This window comes from Perna viridis, chromosome 14 (assembly GCF_037379345.1).
Source record: "Perna viridis isolate PV_CMFRI_1.1 ecotype Kerala chromosome 14, ASM3737934v1, whole genome shotgun sequence".
Taxonomy (NCBI): domain Eukaryota; kingdom Metazoa; phylum Mollusca; class Bivalvia; order Mytilida; family Mytilidae; genus Perna; species Perna viridis.
This window is the reverse complement of record NC_142458.1, coordinates 27,149,111-27,172,553: the sequence shown is the minus strand read 5'-3', so window position 1 is coordinate 27,172,553 and position 23,443 is coordinate 27,149,111. Positions and strand designations below refer to the sequence as shown.

General features: G+C 32.2%; 1 long non-coding RNA gene across 2 annotated transcripts; it reads right to left on the bottom strand.

Moving 5' to 3' along the window:
• Window positions 1–4,307: 4,307 nt before the first annotated feature.
• Window positions 4,308–8,901, bottom strand: LOC148598835 (uncharacterized). Of its 2 annotated transcripts, XR_015918711.1 has the most exons (4): window positions 8,832–8,898; window positions 7,359–7,441; window positions 6,473–6,602; window positions 4,308–6,196 (listed from the first exon to the last, which is right to left on the bottom strand). It is a non-coding gene; the product is annotated as an uncharacterized LOC148598835 (long non-coding RNA). The 2 variants fall into 2 exon arrangements; XR_015918710.1 differs by lacking the exon at window positions 7,359–7,441 and having other exon boundaries at window positions 8,832–8,901.
• Between the last annotated feature and the right edge of the window lie 14,542 nt (window positions 8,902–23,443).

Genomic DNA, 23,443 nt, shown 5'->3' with positions numbered 1-23,443 from the left:
ACCTTCGTATTTACGGTAATTCTCAGTACCTAGTATCTCTGTATACGTTTCAGGAACCCGATGGTTACTACCACAGCAGTAGTACATCGGTTGTTATTCGGCTGTGCAAGGAAGACAAAGCAACGGTGAAACCAAGTAAAGATACTTATGTATATGGTTCAACCAATCATCTTACGACATGCATTACAATTGTAAAAATCAAATAAATACCCATGGCTTGTGTCTTAAACGGAATGCTTATTTGCATTATATGTATTCGGTTATAGTCGAGAAGCTTTTATTCAGTGCTTAACTTATATAATCTGTATGTGTAAATTCAGTGTTTTTTCAATACTCTTGGCTCTTCCAAACAACAGAGAACAACCATCACGATTGGTAAATTGGAAAATACTAATGTTCATAGTTCAACCAATTACCAGACGCCACGCATCACAATTGTAAAAAAATGGATGAAAACCTTTCCTTGTGCCTAAGACGAAATACTAATTTGATAAAAACCGTTCCTTGTGCCTGAGACGGAATGTTAATCTAATGAAAACCGTACTTAGTACCTGAGAGGAAATGCTAATTTGATAAAAGGTCTGAAAAATTCCCAACGATGTTAGAACTGTCAAATTTGCGATGCAAATTTTTGGTCGTTTCCTCCGCAGGACTCGAACTCATACAGCTGTGACATCTATTGCAACACCGCCTGCACAAGTCGAGCGCCCTAGACCTCTCGGCCAGCTAGGCTATAAATTTGCATCGTACATTTGACAGTTCCAACATCATTGGAAATTTTGCAGACTTTTCTATACATTTACTTTATCTTCCCTGTATCAATTTGATTCGATGGAGCAGTGTAGCGAATAGAGTCGTCACATTCTGAGTCGTTTGTATAATATTGATTTGTTGACAAAGGGTGGAAATAGTTATGTATAAAACATAATAAATGCAAACAAATGTTTTTTTTATTTGCTAGGTATCAAATTTAATGTATTGTTAAATCTCTACCAAATTAAATATTGCATGACGCCATACTTTTAGTAACGAGCGAATTAATTTACAGGACATAATAAATGACTGGTTATTCGGATTAATTACTGGAATAAATGTGTAGATTTGTGTTCTGGTAGGACTTAAAACAAGTTCTCTGATTGGAATGATAAATTTCAATAAAACATTACATTTGTGTGAAAAATCGTTTATGTTGAAGAAAACGTGGTTTCTTTTACAACACAAAAAGGTGTAAACCTCAATTCAAACTTTTGGTGTTACTACATGTTTTCGCAGACAAAATGTTTCAACTACAAGTGATTAATGCTTTACTTGATATGAATGATGATTTCCTGTTATGTCAATGTAATATACGGTGAAAACAGTCTAAACGGGACCCTGAAATATCCGAAAATCTGTCTAAACCAGGCGAAATCAAACGAACCGATTTCGTCCAAACGGAGTTCGGTTTAGACAGACTTCACGGTATAGATATTAACACAAATCATCAGTACTAAGATATGTACCAAACAACTATGATTATAGTTATTTAATACAATGACTTTACTATCAACTATTACTTACGGTACAGTGTCTGGCTTTATAGTATCGGCAACTGAAAGCAGGTTATTCTAAAGTTTTGCTGCATAATTGCATTCATGTTCAATACCCCCTAATTAACATTGAACCATCAATCATGATACTTTAGGTATTACTCTTGTATTACATATTACTGAACGTCAAAACATGGAGGATAGTTTTGATTTTTTTTTTATACTTTGAGTGGAGACTTGAAAATGGTCGAATTGCACTTGTTACACATGACATATACAAAACTGCATATTTTTTGCATTTTCACTTTTATACTGCTTTAACTGCCCAAGAAGTGCTGTACTACAGCCATTTGAATGATTGAAAGTTGAGCAATAAAACATTTTTCATCTCATAAATGACCATTTCTAATGGTACTTCCACTCAAATTCTAATGCGGCTTGTCAAAAATTGGTGGTAATGACATATAAAAAATGAATTTTCGTCAATAGTGTGTGAAGTAAGTAGAAACTTTGATGTTTTCTGTGTATGTTATTCACTGTTCTTACAAAATATCTATCTGCGTCTGTCAAATATTTCTCCTGTTGTAATTACCGAGTACATTTATACATGCCCAGGGTACCAAATGTGACTGAAAATCAGCATTTTCAGGAACAAAGATGTCTTTTTCATTAAAATAATGATAAACATACAACATTTTGACTATATTTTACCTTTGTGTTAACAAGAACTTCAACGTTGTGCAATTAGCTGTTTCAGTAAGCAGATTTTAAATTATCAAGAGGCTCCCTTATGTTAAAGCTAAAAGGAGGGGGGGTCCGAATTTGACTTTTGTGAATATGGGCAAAAAAAAATGATATTTTGAAACAATTTGGTATTCATAGAATAGTTAAGGCATTTGACTTATCAATACAGACCACTTTAATGTTTAAAAAGATAACTAAATTATTTTTTCTCAAAACTTGTCTTTTTGCAAAATTTGAGATATTTTAACACTTAATACTGTTACAGGGTTCCTTTATGAAAATTGACAGAAAAGCAGGAAGACATAAATATTTTGTCTTTAGGTTAGAAATTGAACACAGTTATAAAAAACAACAATATTTAAAGACATCTTTAAAGTTTTTTTATTAGTAATAGGTATCAGTCTTGTATTACATATTCAAATCATGGAGGCTAAAAATATAGTGCGCTTCTTTTTTGCCTTTTCCTGTTTTTCTTTATTGGCAAATGGCTATCATTTTCATCAAAAGTACAGGGTAAATATCAAGCTATGACACAATAAACTTGTTTTGGAGGAAAAACAGTATTTTTATGAAAAATAATGCTTCATAAAAGGATCTATTTTATGAACTCAAAATAAAAGTGAAAGTAGAAAAAGTCTATTTTATTGAAAGTTCGACCTGTCCTGATGTATCAAAGTTCGTGCCTTTTTTTCTAAAATGGACCTAAAAATTATTCTTGACATTTATTGAATTGAAAAACAAGGTTAAAAGTTAGATTGAAACTCCTTGTCTATTTTTTTAAAACAATCATGAAATTTTAAGGTATTCTATAGAAGCCTATGGGGCAAAGAATACAAGACTGAGACCTGATAAAGTATCCTATATGGATTTTGTTGCATAATGTCGCTATCGCTGATTAAAGTCCAAACAAAACGATGCAAATAAATTGATCAAGGTTGGTAAATGTGTTGAACATCACACGTGAAGCAATGTTAAAGTAGATAATATAATTAGGTTTCTCATTAAATAGTGATATGTGATATTCATTTGCTTTATTCTCTGACAATCGTATCTGTTGTGATATATATGAACTACAAAAGTAAAATGGTCAAGGAAATGACTCAAATATAATCAATTTGTTAGTGATGCACCACTTGGCAAGTTTTTTTTTATCAATTATCATATGCAAACGGCACGAAAATACAGACAAATTTAGTCCAATTAACATATACTGGATTCTTCCTTTTGAACGCTGACCAGCAATATTTACCTGTTATATCTCACAATGGATTCACAATCAACATATAAAAAAAAACAAAAGCAAAAAAATCCGAAACCAAAAACAACACACAAGGAAAATGGATAAAATTGATAAAAATAAAAGATATAATTATCAAAACAAATGCATAGCACTGTATGAGTATGAAAGTATGAAAATTTATACTAGAGATATATATCCTGCAAACGTCTTTTGACAAAGCACATATTGATAGTAAAGAATGTCTGAAATTTACCATAAAAGGTATGATATTCCTATTGGTACCTAACCATCTTTAGTTGATGACGTCCCTATTTCACCCTCATGTCACAATTTGTTCGATTTGCTCATATTCCTAACAATGTTTCGGATTTTAACCAAAGATATTTTTATATAACCGAGAAACTACTACATCGAGGTTTTCGATAAACTCTTAGAAAACTTACATATTTTTTCAACCGATACAAAGAACTCATTTTAAAATACAGAAGTACTTGTAAACGAATGATACATGCGGATATCACCCACCCAATATTTTTTGAAAATATTCTCATGGAAATCCAACAAAAAGTTAACTGAACCATTAAATAGGCTTTATTCGTTAGGGATAAATTTTTTGATATTGTTTTCAAATCGCTTAAGAAAACATTTTTTGTTGTGTCCACATCGACACACTGATAGTACCTTTACATAAAAACTAACACATTAAATGGTGGCTTTTACCTAACTAACACTTTTCATGGTTCAATTGCCATCTATGTCAGTTATGGTTCCGCTAAAGGAAAACAAACCAAAAATTGAAAGTTTAATATTTTATTAGTGTATGCCATAATAACATCATATCATATACCAAAAAGCTCCTCTCATTTAGCACAAGCTTTCTAAGCCATTTAAAAACATTTTCAAATCCTGGAATAGGTGAAAAATAAACACATTACCTTAAACATATTTCTTTTTGCAACCCTTAAAATAAGGACAATGTTGTTGATTTGATTTACAGACCAGAGACTTTTCAGGGTAAATAAGGAATTGGGATTTCAGGTTAATATTATAAGAATTTTTATTCAATATTCCATTTTGGGAGGCAGAATAAAGGGGTTAAGTTCAAAATTATGAAACAAACTGCTAAATTTTACACAATTGGCCCCTGAGAGATGGTTGAATCAAACAACCATGGTGAGCATGGTAACATTTACCCCATGAGCACACATTTTCACTCTTTAGAAAACTTCAATTCCAATATCCAAAATAAAATTAACCCTCTTTTTATGTTCAACTGTAGAATCTATTCTATTAGAGTTGTACTGCTGCCAGCTACTTAAAAATTTGAAGGTAAACTCAAATAAAATGCTTTGCAGGGTGCAGCTTGATATGACTGCAGAGGTTGAACCATGAACATTTGGGGCAAGTATGGACACACCATTTTAACTTGACACAGCTAATAAATTTGATTACGATTAAATATTTGACACTGGATAAAATTTGACCAGAACCAATTTGGTCACTTTTTCGCCATTCTTCCAAAAATGGTTCTAGTAAAAACCTGTAAAAATCAATCCTAAACTTCCGGTGGAAAAATGTGGTATCTTGTGGTACAATTTTAAGTGCTCCATTTCTTTTCACTAAAGTTATTGTCCAGAAATAATTTATAAAAAATACTTTTTTTCATGGTCCATTAGTGACCCCTTATTCTTACTTGGCTCAAGTCACAACCACAAAAATCGATTCCAGTCTTTTTTTCGTGGTATGGGAACTTGCAGTAAAATTTATATGGGATCCTTTCACTTTTATTCAAGTTACTATTAAGACATAAGGAAAATACTTGTTTCAGACTACAAGATTAAAGTCTAAACCCAAAAATCAATCCCATTCTTCCTTTAGTGGTACATTATACATGTTTATCACCTTGAAATACAATTTCAGAGAGATTCATTCCCTAATAGTCAAGATATTGTTTGGACATCAAGAAAATGCATGTTTCTGGCCCCTAATTTCTGAAAAGTTCAAATCTTTACCCCCAAAATCAATCTTAGTCTGACCATTTTATAGAATATAAAGGAACAATATCATAGACATACCTATGCTTGCACTGGAGTTATGAAGTTGAATTCTATCAAATGTTTTTTATGCCCCCTTTAGGCCCCTTATTCGAAAACGGTTGGGCTATAAACTCCAAATACCAACCTTCCTTTTGGAGTCTGTAACCTTGTTATTAAATTTTATAAATATCAAACAGTACTCCAATTATGGCACGAAAACCAAGTGTCTACAGACAACGGACAACGACAATAGCCCAATACCAGTATATGACCGCAAAGAAAAAGTAGCCCCCTGGCTTCACTGATTTCTTTGAAAGATTTTAAATTAATCTTATTCATTGACAAGCTTTTTTTTTTGCTACTTATCATTTACTAAAGAAATCGATCCAAAATATAGAGGCCCCATCCAGGCGACAAGCCTAAATTGTTACTTTTTAACACTGAAGTCCTCCTCTCAAAAAAGTTAACCCTTTAGACGGTTTTCTAGGAAAATCCATCCTATCTAAAATTAATTAGTACTGACAAATCATAAAAGTTTTACAACAATGAGTCAGAAATGGAGGTGCTATCACAGTGACTTTTGACACAACCAGATTTTCTAAGCTGCCTTCTGTAATGATGCAGCACTGTAGATGAATATGGAGTTCCTACAAAGTTAATAATTAAAATTTACACCCCAAAGAACTGCATAAAATATAATGAAGAAAATAAGGTATAATTCAAAATAACTAATACATATTGAAAAAAAAATCCATAAAAAATTGGTAAAAATCAATTAGGCAAGGGACTTACTTCGACCTATTAAATGTCACCTGATTATGATCAATTAATTATATATTGAGTATTATCTGACACTTCCATATTATTTACTCAAAAAGTAATTTCCATTTACATGTACATCTGTACATGTCAATTGAACTTACACTCTGTAACTGTAAGATGTATACATGTAATATCTTAAATAAGGTCTACATCTAAATCTCTCTCCATCTACACATCTTGGTACTAATTTTTTGTATTTGTATGGATCTGTCACTTTTTCCATAGAACATACTGAAAAATAAAAGTATACATATTTTTTTTCAAAACTGACTATATACATGTACATGTACTGTCAGGAGGGTCATTTAATCCACGGAGAGCTGGACAAACATTACATTTATCAAATGTTACAGACCCAGAGATTTTGAAAAGAAAGGGTTGTTACAATGGTGTTAAAGAGGTGGTTTCTAGGCTGTTATTTACTAATTTTACAGTACATTAAGCACAAATGTAACCAAAGTTTCCAATGAAAAGGAGTTTCCACCACCAGAACCCTCCCCTGGACCCCCTACTAGTTCATCTATTTTCTTCTTGTTTGCCATTTTGTAGGTTGGGAACAAGACCTGAAATAAGAGTTAACCTCCCATTTGGGATACCATCCTTCATATGGTGTTTTTTTAATCCATTATATAAATTAAAAAAATGGGAATTTATGATTTTCTATTTAAAAGTTGGAATATTTATTAGTCCCTTAACGGCTTTAGCCGAAGGGAACATTATATTTGCACTCCATCTGTCGGTCCATCCAGAAAAAATTGAAGTTTTCCGCATTTTTTTCCTAAACACTTGCAGATATTGAGCTGAGTTTAGTGTCTGAGTCAACCTTGATGAGTTACAGATCTAATTAACATTTCGTTCTGCTTGGCTGATTATTGTCCGAGTTATGGCTCTTGAACATTGAAAATTTTATTGAAAGTTAAGTTTTCTGCGCTGTTTTTCTATTAAATGCTTGCAGATATTGAGCTGATTTTTGGTAAGTGAGTCTACCTTGATGAGTTTAAGATCGAGTTTACATTTCGTTCCGCTTTGCTGATTTTTTTCAAAGTTACCAACTTTCAGTTTTACATGCTCTTTTCTAAAGAAAACCTGTTAATATTATCTTAATGTGACAAAATTTAATATAACAAAAGATTGGATAATTATTCATTTAGATTGGTATGGAATTTGAAACCTAATCTGTCCAATTATCAGTGCATTAAACTTTGCAAGTCTGCATCTGTTAAATGGATTTGAACATCTTTCTTGTCTTTGTCCATATCCCTTCTTCTGTTCCAAATCAATGTCATTTCTTCAGTTTGTCATTTATACTTGATGGTTCAAGGTAGTATTTGGATCAGTGATATTAACAGCCAATCATAGTTTAGTTTTAAATATTATTTATTTATTCATAACATTTACTCTATTATAATGGGTTGAGTCGCTATTGCATGTATTTTTATGGATGGGCCCAGTTGGTCTTTTGAAAATTCTTGAAGTATCAAGTTTAATTCTTTTACATGTATATCATCTTTATCATTATCATAGTACGAGTTGTCTCAACAACACTCTGTTTGTCCGTGGGACACGATTTCCCATATTTATTCTAAAAATAAGGAAAATAAAAAAATACTCCCTTTACTGTTCCACTGTTGCTGTTGTCAAGAACCTAACCCTCCTCGGAAAAAAAAATATAACTCCGATTATATAACCAAAATCGAAGTATAGCTTTTCTAAGATAGGAAAGGCAATAATTTTCTTGTTTGGAATTTACAGCTGCCATCTGAATTTTGAAAAACATTGTTCTAAGTTGTTCATTTATTTAAAAAAAAACTCCCCCATTAATTAACAAGACAGATTGCCAAATAGAAATATTGATTTTGATTGCTGCTTAAATATAAACAAAAATATTGCATTTGCGAAGCAAAAAAAATTCATCTGGGTTGACACCCCCCTCCCCTCTTTGTAATGTCATTATTTTTATGAGACTCGCACAGATAGTACATGTATGGTAAAGCTCTGGGCGCTCACTGATTTAGGCAATGCTTACCCCATAATATTCTATAATGGATAAAAAAACAATATTTAAGGGATCCCCTAAACAGGAGTTTTAGTCTAATTTGTGGTGTTTTGTACTAAAGACAGGACAACATTTAAGAAAATGCCCCCATACATTATGTGTCCATAGGACAGATATCACAGAAAATAAAAAAAAATACCTTTTTATCGTTTAATAGTAAAATTATACGCATATTTACGACTAAAACCTTAACAGTTCAGTTTTAAAAATTGTTTAAATAAAGTAAAATAGTTGCCCTAAAAAGCGTGGTAAATATGGCCGATGATGGGGCATGCAACCATTTGAACATTTAAATGATCGAGAATGGTTGAATTTTCGCAACTGATTGTGTTGACAACCTGACGAAAAGTTTAAACAAAAGTCAATTGTAAATAAAAAGTAGATGAATATCCGCATATACTCACCGATTTTAAATAATCAAATACTTTGTCTCTGTGTTTACATCCTTGGCGTCACCGAATAAAAGCTCACAAGTAACCGGATGTCATACATCGTAAAATAAACCGACAGCGAAACGTTGTACAATGTAGTATAAATACACGTCACAATAAATAAGATGAATATTTTTTTCCATTCAAGAGTATGTTCAAAATTTAGAAGAGTAATTTTGACTTCATTGTAAAATTAAAAATAGTTAACAATACAGTTTAGAGCGGAGGGATACATCAATCTACTTTCGATTGGAACAGATCTAGTTGTACAGGATGCAAACAGCAGTTTCTAACGAAAATGACTATCATCATAAATACTTTTTAGTTACAGTTATGCAAACATATTTTTGGGTGAAATATTGTCACCACTGACCAGATCGGTTCAGTATCACCCGAGATTTTAGATTGTTTTTACACTGCCCACTACGATCTAAAAAATGGCGGCTTCTGCCATGCTGACTTGAAAGTGAAAGTAACCATGAAGGGCGTGAAATATAGAAATCCGTTACATGTAAGGGGTAACTTTTACTAGATAAAGGTCTAATGAGTTACTGGTAACGATTTGGTATCATTTAAATGTGTACTGTAGTGACCCTACTTTTTTAAAATTCTCAAAATAACTACAGTTTTGACATAATTCCACTATTTTTGATAAGTGGCACATCAACATAACATTACAAATTTAAAGATAGTATCAAAATTAACTTCTTGGCAAAGTTTCAAGTCTTTTTATGGTGTAATAACAAAGAAATTAGCAACTGACATTTTCTTTTAGCGGAACCTTATGTCTCATTTCTTTGATTCAATGTTGACAAATATCAGTTATATCACATCTAAGTGATTCCAGTGTGTCTGATCTCAGTAATATTTCATCTCAGAGATTTCGATTGACAAATGTCTCATCTCAGTGATTTCAGTGTGACTAATCTCAGTAGTATTTCACCTCAGTGATTCCAGTGTAACTAATTCCATCTCTCGGTGAAGACTTGGCTTCCGCTTTCGATAGTTTTGGTTTTTAGTGTTTCTTGTATACAAGTAATATTTTGATTGTGATCTTCCTACATATTTGATTTTAATGCTGCTGATGAGCGGTTACTCCTTGAAACACGTGTACAGAAAATCGAAATTTACAATATATAAAACCGGTATTTTTTGTATTCAGTAATTTCTCATCTCTGTGATTCCAGCTCTACCTGTTAAATTATTTGGGGATCATTAGTTTTAATTTTCTAAAAGAAAAGGCCATTTTATATGAATAAAAGCGGAGGTCATTGTATATAATTTGGTAGACTGTTCGGAAACAGTAATGAAATACTCTCATGTTATCGTATTTTGCGCGTAAAACACAACAGATAGGTGTTAATTCTGGTACTCGTTTTAATCATACAATGAATCTAAAAACCAGGGCAATAGTTTGCAAAAAATCATATCTTGTTTACCCTTATACTATATCGTTACACTTCTGAATAACATTATTTAGAATTCAACATTTTTGTTCAATCCTTTTAAGTTACAAATACATGCCCGAATACATTATGCAAACTTATTCAAAAAGATTACGCAATTATATATGATAACCTTTTTTATGCTTAATGCTCAACAGGTTACCGCCCCGTGCAGGTCCGGGTGTTAAAAAAATAGGCCTACAGCAGCGCTAAGCTTGTCGTAAAAGGCGACTAAATAGTGACCGGAACCTTAGCCGGGGGCTAGGGCGCTCTGCCCATAGAACAACTGGGATGTTTGCCCCAGGTGGTGGAATGGGGTGCCCCTGGCGTGTTACATGCTGGGGTTGTCAGGCTATAATACGAAAAACCTGACCGCAAACCATAGTGATGGGCCGTGATGGGAAAGATGCCACGTTCCTCGCATGTTAAAGAACCCTACTGTGGTATTCTCCCGGAGTGGGAACCATAAGGCTCCGCCACAGGAGGCTAAATTGCCTGACCCTACCCACCTTTCCCTATTTCCAGTGGCAATCAAAGTTTGTCGATCCCATTGTCCTTGTGTCCCATCCCTTTTTCATTTCATCATCATTTCATGTTCATTTTATCATCAATTTCCTGTTCATCGTCTGAATATAGCTGAAACATTGCTGCTCGGACATTAAACCTCAACAAACAAACAAACAAAAATCAACAAGTTACCATTTAAAAAAAACAAAGATAATATTTAAGGTAAGTTAAAGTAACATTCACATCATAACATTCACATCAGGACAAACAAGAGAAAAATGATAGATAGATAACATATAACTCATTGAAGGCTAAAAACCACTAATTCCACTTCCCATAGGCTTCTTTGCTAATTTCACAATATTCAATGGCTTCTCTGGACTTTACCTTAACTTTAACCTGCAGAGGACTATATATCAGCATGATTCTACATATGTCAGCTCACAATCCTCAGAATGGCATGTGGGGTTAGCAGACTTGCAGTGCAGTACTGGTCACAGGAAGTGAAGTGTCTATAAATAGCATGGGAAATCCCAGTGTTTTCACAAGATAGGGGTATATTTAGAAATCATTATGGACACTAGGCTTCACATCACAAGAAGCAAAATGCACCTATAAAATGTACAGAAATGTTTTTCCTTTCAGAAACTTTAAATTTTTCAAATGAGATGAGACTTTTTTCACAGCACTATGAGGAACAGGGGTAATTTCTGCGTAGGACTATTTTTACGTACGTTCCAAATGCTCATTGGTTGAATCATTGGTGGTCTGTAACCTGAACCTGTTAGTTAGATCTTTAGTTAATAATTTTTCGCAACTTATCAAAGCTATTAATTTCAAAACCATTTACAGATCATATTTAATTTCACGCTATTATATCAGCAATAACCGACAACTACTAAACCTTTCAATTCTATTAACTGGTATGTCATTAATGATTAAAGATAAAGTTTTATGAAGGCGATTACGTAACATATTTTTGTATTTGAATAAACTAAATGTTAAGCAATAATGATTAGTTTATACAATGCTATTTACTTACTACGAGAAGTTTAAGAGAAATGTTCTTGAATATTTATTTATCATTATATATATGTGTTTTACATTACATCACCTTAAATTCATTGTTTGATGTTTTTGTGCTTGGTTAGGTTTAAAATCTGGACCTTTACTATGTTCTGTTCTAACTAGTGATTTAGCACAGAGTTTAATGGGTTTTTAAATACAAAAACACTAAATTACAAAATTTCATATTCATTTATTTATTTATATTTATTTATAAATATTTATTTAGACAAGTCAAGCACATATAATATAAACATAAAATACAGTATACGTATACACATAGACATAAACGTACACAAAGACATTACATGAATAAAAATTAGCATTAATATGTAACCTTGAAACTTGTCAAGGATAGTCCATAAAGCCATATTCATAAAAGGGTTTATTTCCAACAGGGTCCTTAAAAAGAAAAAAAAAATACATGAAAAATACTTGAATCTACTCATGAAGCATTTCACATTTCCTAAAATATTAGCAGTATGTAAATACAATTTATTATATTAATAAGTGACATTTTGTAGTTAAAAATAAATAAATTCATTCTCTTCTTTCCTTTTGGCTTCTTCCTTTATAAAGAGTTTAACTTCAGTTTTGAAAGAATTTTTGTTGTTATATTTTTAACAATAAGTTGTAATTTGTTCCAAATTTGTATAGCATGATATGTGAAACTATCTTTACTACATAATTTACAATTAGGTATACTATAATTTAAATTTTAAGCACCCTTTGTATTTCCTTGATTCATTTTGAAATTTTCACACAAATATTCAGGTGCAGTACCATGGTACCATTGGCTTGTTCACTCTATCTGACACTGTCAAATTTTCAAAATTTACGCTTGTTCTGGGTCCCCGGCCGAAACAACTTGGTTTTGCAAGATTAGCAATTTTTTGGCTAGTCCCGCCCCTAAACTACTGTACCAAGAGGAACATGAAACATCAAAATAGCATTGTATCAGAGACGTTGACAGTGTTATTCTCGATCTCGATCTGGAATTAAGACATTTATAATTTCTATATAAAGATTTCAGTCTTTCATTGACTGTAGAAACAATATTTGACACTATTTTTTCAAAGTTCAAACTACTATCAGTGTAAACTTCGAGATATTTGACAACATCTGTAGCTTTAATTACATGATCATAACATTTAACAGAAACAATTGATATTTGCTTTATATTTGATATTTTCTTTTGGGACTGAATAACATTCATTCGGTTTTACCTAAATGCAATGATAATTTATTATCAATCAGCCAGTCTAACACACTTCTTCATGTGTTTGATATTACATTCGGATCTTTATGTGGAAATAATATCGCACTATCGTCTGCATATAAAATTAGTTTACATTTGTTATCTATGCTAATTGACATATCGTTCACGTAAGTTAAAAATAGCAGAGGTCCCAGAATGCTACCCTGAGGTACACCACAAGTTACATTCATTGGTACAGACATAGTATTATCTACAGACACAAATTGTACTGTTTGTGACAAATATGAATGAAACCAATCAATTGATTGTATACAAATCAAATAAAATTGCTCATAAAAAGCCAAGTCCGGGGTAGACAAACGAGGAAAGGAAAACTATGACCCGTTAAATAAATCAGTTTTCATGCTGTATGCATGTCTCCAGGACTTAACTTTTATCAGCGGCATAAGACTCAAATGCATAGGGAAATCCTAAACTTTCGATTAAATACAGAACAGAGTCTTAATCAAATCTGTTGAAATAAACACAAAAACATCATTAAAAACCCTTGTTTGTTGAACAGAATGAAGCCTTGAAAGTTTTGAAATATTGCAAATACGAAAAATGATCTCTGATTTAATTATATTCTCATTTGTCTGACTTTTTGACTCTAAATTACCCATGAAGACCTTCGGTCGACATACAGTGACATTGTTCCAGGGAAAAACGGCGAGTACAAAATGAAATATGCATGGTAGTCATGACAAAGACAAACGGCCGACCGCAAACTGCTCCCCTTTAAATAAAAAATCTTTTAATGTCATGTTAATATAAACCAATGATCACAGCGCATTAAATTACGTGGGTGTTTGTAAACGTAAAAAACATGTGTTACTGTGTGGCTTCGAAAATCATTTAGACAATTTCATACATCTAATGTATAAATGAAAACAATTGTCGATGAATTACATACTATAAGACATAAAGAGTAGAATTTATAAACACCAATCGATGCATTCATAACTTTTAAAAACGCAACCATCAAACATAGCTGTGAAAATAAGTAGTGCCAACACCGAGCATCATCACACATTAATCAAAATCAAATTAAATACTCATTTTTTTAATTTGTTTAAAGTCATCATTGCAAAATTAAATACTCATGCCAATTTTCCTCCCAAATAAACAATTAAGTACAAATCAGATCAGTCTTCATCAGCCATAAACAGATATGACTGTGGACTATATTTGTGCATGCATATTTAATACCATTGAGTTGTTCGGTCATGAAAACAGTAATTCTACATTCAAAGATAATTATGAAACGACATGAATTATAGAAAATAGATACGATTTATGGATTGTTTACATGTCCGTAGATATATTGAAATCTTTCAAATTTCAATGTCAATTGGTTAACACTAGTATTTGATTTAGAATTGAAACGGTCAATGGATGACAATTGCACACAAAACAAAAGAACCAGAACAAAACAATATCAAACATCCGTAAATAACCACTTTATAAATAATAAATAATTGAAATATACGACAGGAGTCAAAGAAATTGAATTTAGCGGGATCAGATTAAGAGGTTTTTATATATCTATGATAAGATAATGTATTAAAGTAATAAAAGCCACAATCATTTATATATTATATATGTTTATGCTAAAGAAATAGAGATAAATATGTACTATAATGTGGAATAAAAATGACGGCCAAACTTTATTGTACATTACGACACAAAGAAGCAATGACCCAATAAAAGGACACACAGAAAAAAATCAGCAGCTTAATTTGAAGTAATATTAACTTTTTTGAAACCTTCCTCGTTAAATACTACAAAGTGTTTCATTGATGTTTCTTAGATGTATGTAATGTATAACAGCAATACAATTATTATAAATATCCTATCGCTGTTTTCCTCGGGTACTCCTCGATCATTGCATGGTTGTTTAGTTCTCTGAACAAATTCGAATCGTGATAAACAGTTATCGTTCTTGATCAAACCGAGGCGTTTGTACAATATACAGAATGTATCAATGTAATTATAGTACGGTTAAGAACAAACGCATTAAGAACGCAAAACAGTATAAATTCCATTGTATATGTTTAATTGGCTCACCAAACCATGAAATCAACTAAAGTATTGTTATTGCAATATTTATAATTTGTGTACATACTACCTTTTAGTGATAGACATTTCATATCATACAAAGGTAATCAAAACTACCAACTGTAAGGTTTTCATCATAGATAAAACATTATGTACAAAAGAATAAAGGAAACCATCGAGATCAACACAAATAGAGTATAGGTGGTCCGCCTAACACGTTTCTTTTTACAGGTGGATGTTTTCATGGAGTTGCTGATAAAGTTAACTTTTGTAATCTGTTATATTTGAGTACACAAAATGCACTGACTGAATATGTACAAGTATTTATCTAACGCTGACTGAATTTCAAATTTATTTTACTTTAACAGCTTTGCGTTTTTATAACATAGCACGGATGCAGCCAGTTATATATATCAAAACCGTTGATTATTTGGCTTAAAAACTTTATTCCCTGTTTGCTTAATTGTCCACTGACGTTACACAAACTTTGATGATGCTTTTTCGCGCCATCTGTACCTCTATTTTCGTCAGTACAATGTTGTTATCTATCACTAGGGAAATACTTTTATTCTTGGGTATCAACTTTCATGGTTATTGGAAATTATAAGATAATAGTTTTGATACTTGAACATTTAGTTGGAATTCTTTACCCCTTAGTAATATCTTCAAATTATATTTATATTCAAAAAATATGTTGTTATTATCTCTATAATATGTATCTCAGATAACCAAAAACATAAACAGTCACACAAATAAATACAAATCAAAACAAACAAAACAAAAATAAAGTAAATTTAAATCTATTGAAAAATGTCCGAAATAAAAATAAAGCTCATTTTCTATGACATAGTGCTAATTCAATTTTTGCAGTAGGTAACTGGGACGAATTTACAGATAAATCAATATAATTCATGTGTATCGTACATGTATGATGCTATTATTCATCAGAACACAATCAAATTCAACCCGGGTTCGTCTAAGATGATATTTATTGCCTATGTTTACATATGTAGTTTAATTGGACATATTTTTGATTGCGTTTAGTTCTTTATTATAACTCATTAGTTGTGTATATTTTCTGTTTTGTTGTTTCTACTGATTTAACTGATTTTGACCGGAGGCAATTTAAAACTGCCCATTTGTGTTGAAATATACCTGAAATAATTACTAGTAATCATAATGTAAGCGGGATAATTAGCGCGCTCTAAAACCTGGTTTAACCACCTTTCATTTTAGAATTCCTGTACTAAGTCAAGTTGTAACTTTTCGGTTTTAAAAAATTTGCCATTTGTAAAACGGGATTTTGACCATTCCTTTGACTACTGTTTAGATTTTATCAGTTTGGATAGTTTATCATTACCCTTTATAGATTTAATTATGATATGTAGAAAATAAAATGATACTAAGTTTTTTTGGCCTTTTAATTTATTTTGACGAAGAGTCATCGTTTTGTTACCATGGATTTCAATTCATTTGTTGTCGGACCTTTCATAGCTTAATTAAAGGTGTGTTTAAACTTTTTATGATCTCTGTAAGTATTTCCTTGTTTATATAAGTTAACGATGGTCCATTTGTTGCATTGCACCATATTTGTTCCTTTCAATATTGATATAAATTAGTTTAAAATACAAAAGTAACAATCAAATTTATTGCGAATCTCGAAATGTTGCACATTATTATAGGATGATCTATATCCAAATATTAATTATATAAGAAGTACTGAAAACCAAAAACTATATACACCTATAACTATAACTAAATAGAAATTCTAATACACCATTGAAAGGTTCTACTGTATGCAATACTGACGGGGCTAAGAATTCGCCAAAAATGTGAAGGCCCGTCGAGAATTTTTCCGGTTTGTGCAGAATCTGTATATATGTTTTGTTCAATTTAGAGCACTGTTAATGTCTTTATAATGAATAACAAAATAAAGTTTTATACCAGAAAAACAACGAACATGAAATTACCGTATCTTGCAATGCAATATTACAATACAATACAATGAATTGAAAAACCAGAGAAATATTTTGTCATTTTAAACAGACGAATAATCAAACAAATATTCAAAACAATGCAATATTATTAGTAACCACACGATTAGTACAGTATGACTATAATGTATAGTAACGCTTTCCCCGTTACTACTAAAGCAACTTATAAGAAAGATAAAAAGGACACCAACAGACTGATTGACGACAAACTCAAGTAATTCACGACTTATGTATGATAAGTAACGACTAAAGCCCAATAAAAAATTATTTATTATTTTACTGTTGATAACTGAACAAGTTCAAAATGAATTAACATAATTTACATCTGTATACAATATATGAAACTCAGGGAAGTGGATCTGGTCAAGCGCTTTAGTATATTTTACTTTTATATTAAACACGCAATATGAGATATTGTAAAATTGGCATATTAAAGAAAGTTTTATGCACTTCAAATAATTAAGCCATTATATAGCGCTGTAATGAACTTAACTTTGTAATAGCTACCTGTTTCTTAAATAGAGCTGTAAGAGTAACTCAAATATTTAAAGTTTTATTATAATAACCTTGTAGAGCACTTCTGCAACGTTGCAAAAATGAATGGTTCTTTGCAAAGAGTGTTCTTAGAACCTTCTTAAAATTGTGAATAGTACGTTATCTCAGTAGTCGAAACACGACTGAGGAGTATCAAACGCGCATCCCATTTATATGTCCTGCTTAACACACATGACGTCAACATATTACGACAATAAACCAATTTACTGCAAGGGACCTTTTATTGAAAACCATGGCCTTCGATGCTGTGATTTGTGCTTTTGGCTTTTCAGAAAATCTAAATTTACTTTAAAGATATGTGCTGTTATGATGACAACTTTAGATTCAAGGCAAAATCCACTAAAAACTGAATTAACTTTGTCTCAGGGGACGCCGTCAAGAACAATTCAAAATAGTAAGTTGAGTGCCAACTCACTCAGTGAAACAGACAGATAAAACTGACATTTCCATGTACAAATAGGTTACAAAGCATCCCTTTATCATTAAACTTATCAATACTACTATAAATAATCAGGATTAAGATCAAAACCTGTAGTATTTCTACTAAAATCTGTAATGTAGATCCCAATTTACTCAAACAGAAAAAAAAACGTCATTTTGAATTTAAAAAAAAATTCAATATTTGCAGGACTAATACATGACCAGACCATTCCTACTGTACAAAACTAAAGTAATCTATTAAACATTCAAGCATAAAACATATTGTACTAACCACCATCGATTTACTTAAACCCCACTTTAATCTGGTAATTCATAACACTGTTTCAGTGCCATATGTATAGAAGTTACTCCAGCATTTCACTTCCTATAAATTCAATTCTAAAAATTAAGTAAAATGTAAAAAGTGCAGATTGTCTAGTAAGTAAGAGTCAGTCCATTTCAAAAATCGTTACAGTATAAATATAAAACTAGTGAAAGGGGCAAAAAGTATTATCACAGGTGTTTTAAATGCAGAGTGTCCTTCTGCACTGATGCATTTTATCACAATAATTTGACAATTTCTTTTATTGTGATTAACTTTATATCACATTTCAGCGGTTAAAATGCTGCTTGTAAATACTGTCTGAAAATCAGTTAATCCATTGCGACTAATCTCATTATTATATTATCTTAACTTCCCCGGTGATTCCAGTGCTACTAATCTCAGTAATGTCTCATCTCAGTGATTTCAATATGTCACTAATGTCGGTAGTTGCATATCTAAGGAATTCAAGTGCGATTAATATCAGTGATTTCTCATTTCAGTGGTACAAGAGCTACTTGCTTACTCATATGGAGATCATTAGTTTTAATTATTTGAAATTAAAAATGAAAAAGACAATGATCATGAACAAAACGGATGTCAGTGTTTAAAACTTAATTGACTGTTGACACTAAAAACAAAGCGGTTTAGTTCCTTGGTATATGTATTAAATAAAACAATGAATGAAAAAAAAACAGAAAAATATTTTGGCATTTCAAAGAGACAAATAACAAATCAAATATATATTCTCTTAACCAAACTGGATTTAAATGAAAAAGGAACCCATATCGTGTTTACCCTTTTATTAAATCATTACAAACCTGAGTAAATTTCTTTTACTAACAGTTTATTTCGACATTTTTTTAAATATCCATTTAAGTACATATAAAGCCAAATTTTCAAATGATAAAGTATTTTCATATAACGGAAAGCATTTTCAGGTTAAATAATTAGCATGAACATAAGGAAAAAAGCACAATAAATAAATAGTAGATAAATAACGCAATATGCATATGAAATAAGCTACTTAGTTTGACCTATTGTCAATAATCTTAGAAAGAAATTATTCTCAGTGCTGATAACTTATCAAAGCCATACATTTCAGAATATTTAGCAATCATATATAATTTCATGCCGTATCATTTTATTAATGATTTAAGACAAAGTTTTGTAGAACGATTATGTAATATATTTGTGTTTCTGAATATATTGCTTGCTTGCTTGCTAATGGCATTTAGTTTTTACACTGCTGTTTACCTATTGCAATGTATATTTATTTTAAATTTTGATTTTTTAACAACTTTTTTTATCATTCAATAACTGTGTCTGGTATGTCTTTGATTAAATAACCCAGAACGTCTATTAAGTTTTCTTCTGATTAATGGTAAACTTTGAATGTATCGGTTTGAAAGCTCGAAAAGACTGAATCTGAAGTAAATGTACTATTGTTATAAGAAATACACGAGTACGAGTACATGAAAGTCTTTAAAAAATGTTCTGTTTTGAAATTTTGGTGGTTTGCGCATCTTTGAATTTTATGTTTTTGAGTTAAAGTATCTATACAAAACACGAGATTTTCGTTCAATTTGTATACCCGAAATGATAATTGGTTTTAAGAAATTAAGAAATGAAATTATTCGCCTCCAATTTTAACAAGGTACATTTGTTCATGAATGTTGGTACATATATATAAACAATTAACTGTGTTGACGGCAGTAATCTATGTTAAGACATATGCCGACACTTATATATAGTATGTCGAAAATTTATGCATACTTGGATACATTGGATATCAAATAAATTTTAGTATCTGATGCGAGTACATGTATTATAGAGATACAGAGGTTGTTAATTTATAATTTTTCGATTAAATCAGCAATATCAGAATTTTCTAAATGGTTGAAATGTTCTTTGAATCAGTCCTGTGTCGATTAAGGTTAAAAGTGTTCTACTGTTACTCTCCTCTTTCGTTTACCTTGGATTTTTCATAAGAAACTCGGGGGTATTTCTAGAAAAGCAGAGGGTGCTTACCCTACCGGTGCACCAAACCCATGCTCCAAGTTTTAGTTTGTGTCCTAGTTACGTTTTTTAGCCCCGTGCAGGTCCGGGTGTCGAAAGAATAGGCCTGCAGCAGCGCTAAGTGTGTCGTAAAAGGCGACTAAATAGTGCTCAGAAACCTAGCCGGGGGCTAGTCGCTCTGCCTACAGAAGAACTGGGATGTGCGCCTCAGGTGGTGGAATGGGGTACCCCTGGCGTGTTACATTCTGGGGTTGTCAGGCTATAATACGGAAAACCTGACCGCAAACCATAGTGGTGAACCGTGTTGGGAAAGATGTCACGTTCCTCGCACGTTAAAGACCTCTAGTGTGGTGTTCGATAGGAGTAGGAACCTTTGCGCTCCGCCACAGGAGGCTAAATTGCCCGACCTTACCCATCCCCCCTTTTTCTAGTGGCAATCAAAATCCTTTTTTTTCCTTCATTTCATCAACATTTCATGTTCATTTTATCATCCATTTCATGTTCATCGTCTGAATATAGCTGAAATATTGCTGCTCGGACGTTAAACCCCAACAAACAAACAAACAAACAAACTTTTTTTTTATTTTGGATATTTTATGTTCTTTGTTTTGTGTGTCTACTTTCCTTGTCTGGTAGTTTGCCTGAATTACCTTCGTTTGATTTCCGCTAGAATCTTGGTTCCCTTGATTATTCTTTCAAGGACTTAACTTTCATCAGCAGCATTAATATCAAATACATAGGGAGTTCTAAATCTAAAATGTAATTGTATTTGAAAAAGAACCCAAACTACATCTGCCATAAAATACAGCATAAGAAATCCTTGCTCATTAGAAGAAATGAGGCCTCAGTCAGGAGTTTTGTAAATTTGCAAAGGTGTATGTTGTACTAACATGAACATTTTCACAACATAGCAAAATATGCAATCATGAGAATGAAAATGTTTAAGGGCGATAGTTCATCGAAATGACATCATGATGGTGCCACAATTGTACTCCATTTTCACAGGCCCCGTGCAGGTCCGGGTGTCAAAAGAATAGGCCTGCAGCAGCGCTAATTTTGTCGTAAAGGGCGACTTAATAGTGCTCAGAAACCTAGCCGGGGCCTAGGCGCTCTGCCCACAAAGCAACTCTGATGTGTGCCCCAGGTGTTTGAATGGGGCACCCCTGGCGTTTTACATGCTGGGGTTGTCAGGCTATAATACGGAAAACCTGATCGCAAACCACAGTGTTGCACCGTGTTGGAAAGATGCCGAGTTCTTCGCACATTAAAAAATCCTGCTGTGGTGTTCGATAGGAGTAAGAACCTTTGCGCTCCGCCACAGGAGGCTAAATTGCCCGATCCTACCCATCCCTCCTTTTTTCTTGTGGCAATCAACGTTTGTCGACCCTGTTATCCATGTGTCCCATCCTTTTTTTCATTTTATCATCATCATTTCGCGTTCATTTTATCATCCGTTTCATGTTCATTGTCTGAATATAGCTGAAATATTGCTACACGGGCATTAAACCCCAACAATCAATTAATCAACTATTTTCACAGAAATTGCTGAGAATTGTAAATATTGTTGGTTTGCGTAAGAAAAAATATTTCCGCACACCAGAAACAACTTAATATTTTATTTGTGATCAAATAGGTAATTATGTATATCATCATTAAATATGAACTTGTTTCTTGGTCGTGGATACAAGAAATATGGTCTCAAAGTGACCAAAAAGTACAAAATTGACTAAAATCTACATATTTGTAAACTTCAAGCAACTATTTTGTCTTTTATATCGAAGAATTAATAAAAGTCCTTATGTTTTCTCATTTGTTATGTACTTAGAACTTAGAATTTAATTTTTAATCTTTCAACACATTGTGGGTAATTTTCAGTTTAGTTGTATTTTAGACTAATAGGAGCCTTTATCGCTCATTCTCCGTTCTAAAATTATCTGTGATTTAATACTAAATAGATAAGTCTGACTTTTTTGCTATCGAAAACACTTGTGGTGCTCTGGTCGACAAGCAATGATATTGACAATGTTGTTTCTAAATATAAAAATACCAATAAAATAAATATTATTATAAAAATGATGGACACAAGCATCAAATCTATGGACAAAAGAGTTAATGTGGATATTTTGATACTTTAATGCACAAAATGTCTCGGAAATAAATGAAGGTAAATCTCTAATGTACGGTAGTGTTAATGCAAAATTAAAAAACAAAGTTAGAGCGGAAATGTCTTTTTATACAAGTTTTACAAGGGCAGCAACTGGTTAAGTTATAAAGTGTAATTTTTGTTAGAATCGGGCAAATGGAAAATCAGAAACATGTATATCAAAAACCTACCGACTTAACAGTGTAATTTCACACAAGCATGTTGTCCCTATTCAAAAAGACCGCTGATTTATAACTCAACTTACCAAAACGATATGGTGCAAATAGTCAACTAATATTTTCAGAAAGAAATAATATCGTTTAGCTAGATCCTTTGATCTCAGTTTCCGGTATATAGATGGTGTATTATCTTACAACAATCCCAGTTTCGGGGATTTGATACACCGTATCTACCCGTACGAACTTGACAAAAGGATACTACAGACACCGTAAATTCAGCTTCATATCGTGACCTACACTTAGAGATCGATGGTAAAGGAAAACTATTGACCAAACTTTACGACAAACGTGATGACTTTTCATTCAGAATTGTCAATTTTTCTTACATCTGTGGCAACATCCCTTATACATCTGCGTATGGAGTGTTCATATTATAACTCATATTTTATGCAAGAGCTTGCCGTAACTACGCAGCCGTTTTTTATCGCGCAAGACTTCTTACAATTACGCCTCTGGAACAGGGTTATGTTGCTTTAAGATTGAAGTCATCAGTACAGAAGTGTTATGGTCGTGATCATGAACTCGTGGATTGTTGCAGTGTATTTATTTGAACCATGAAA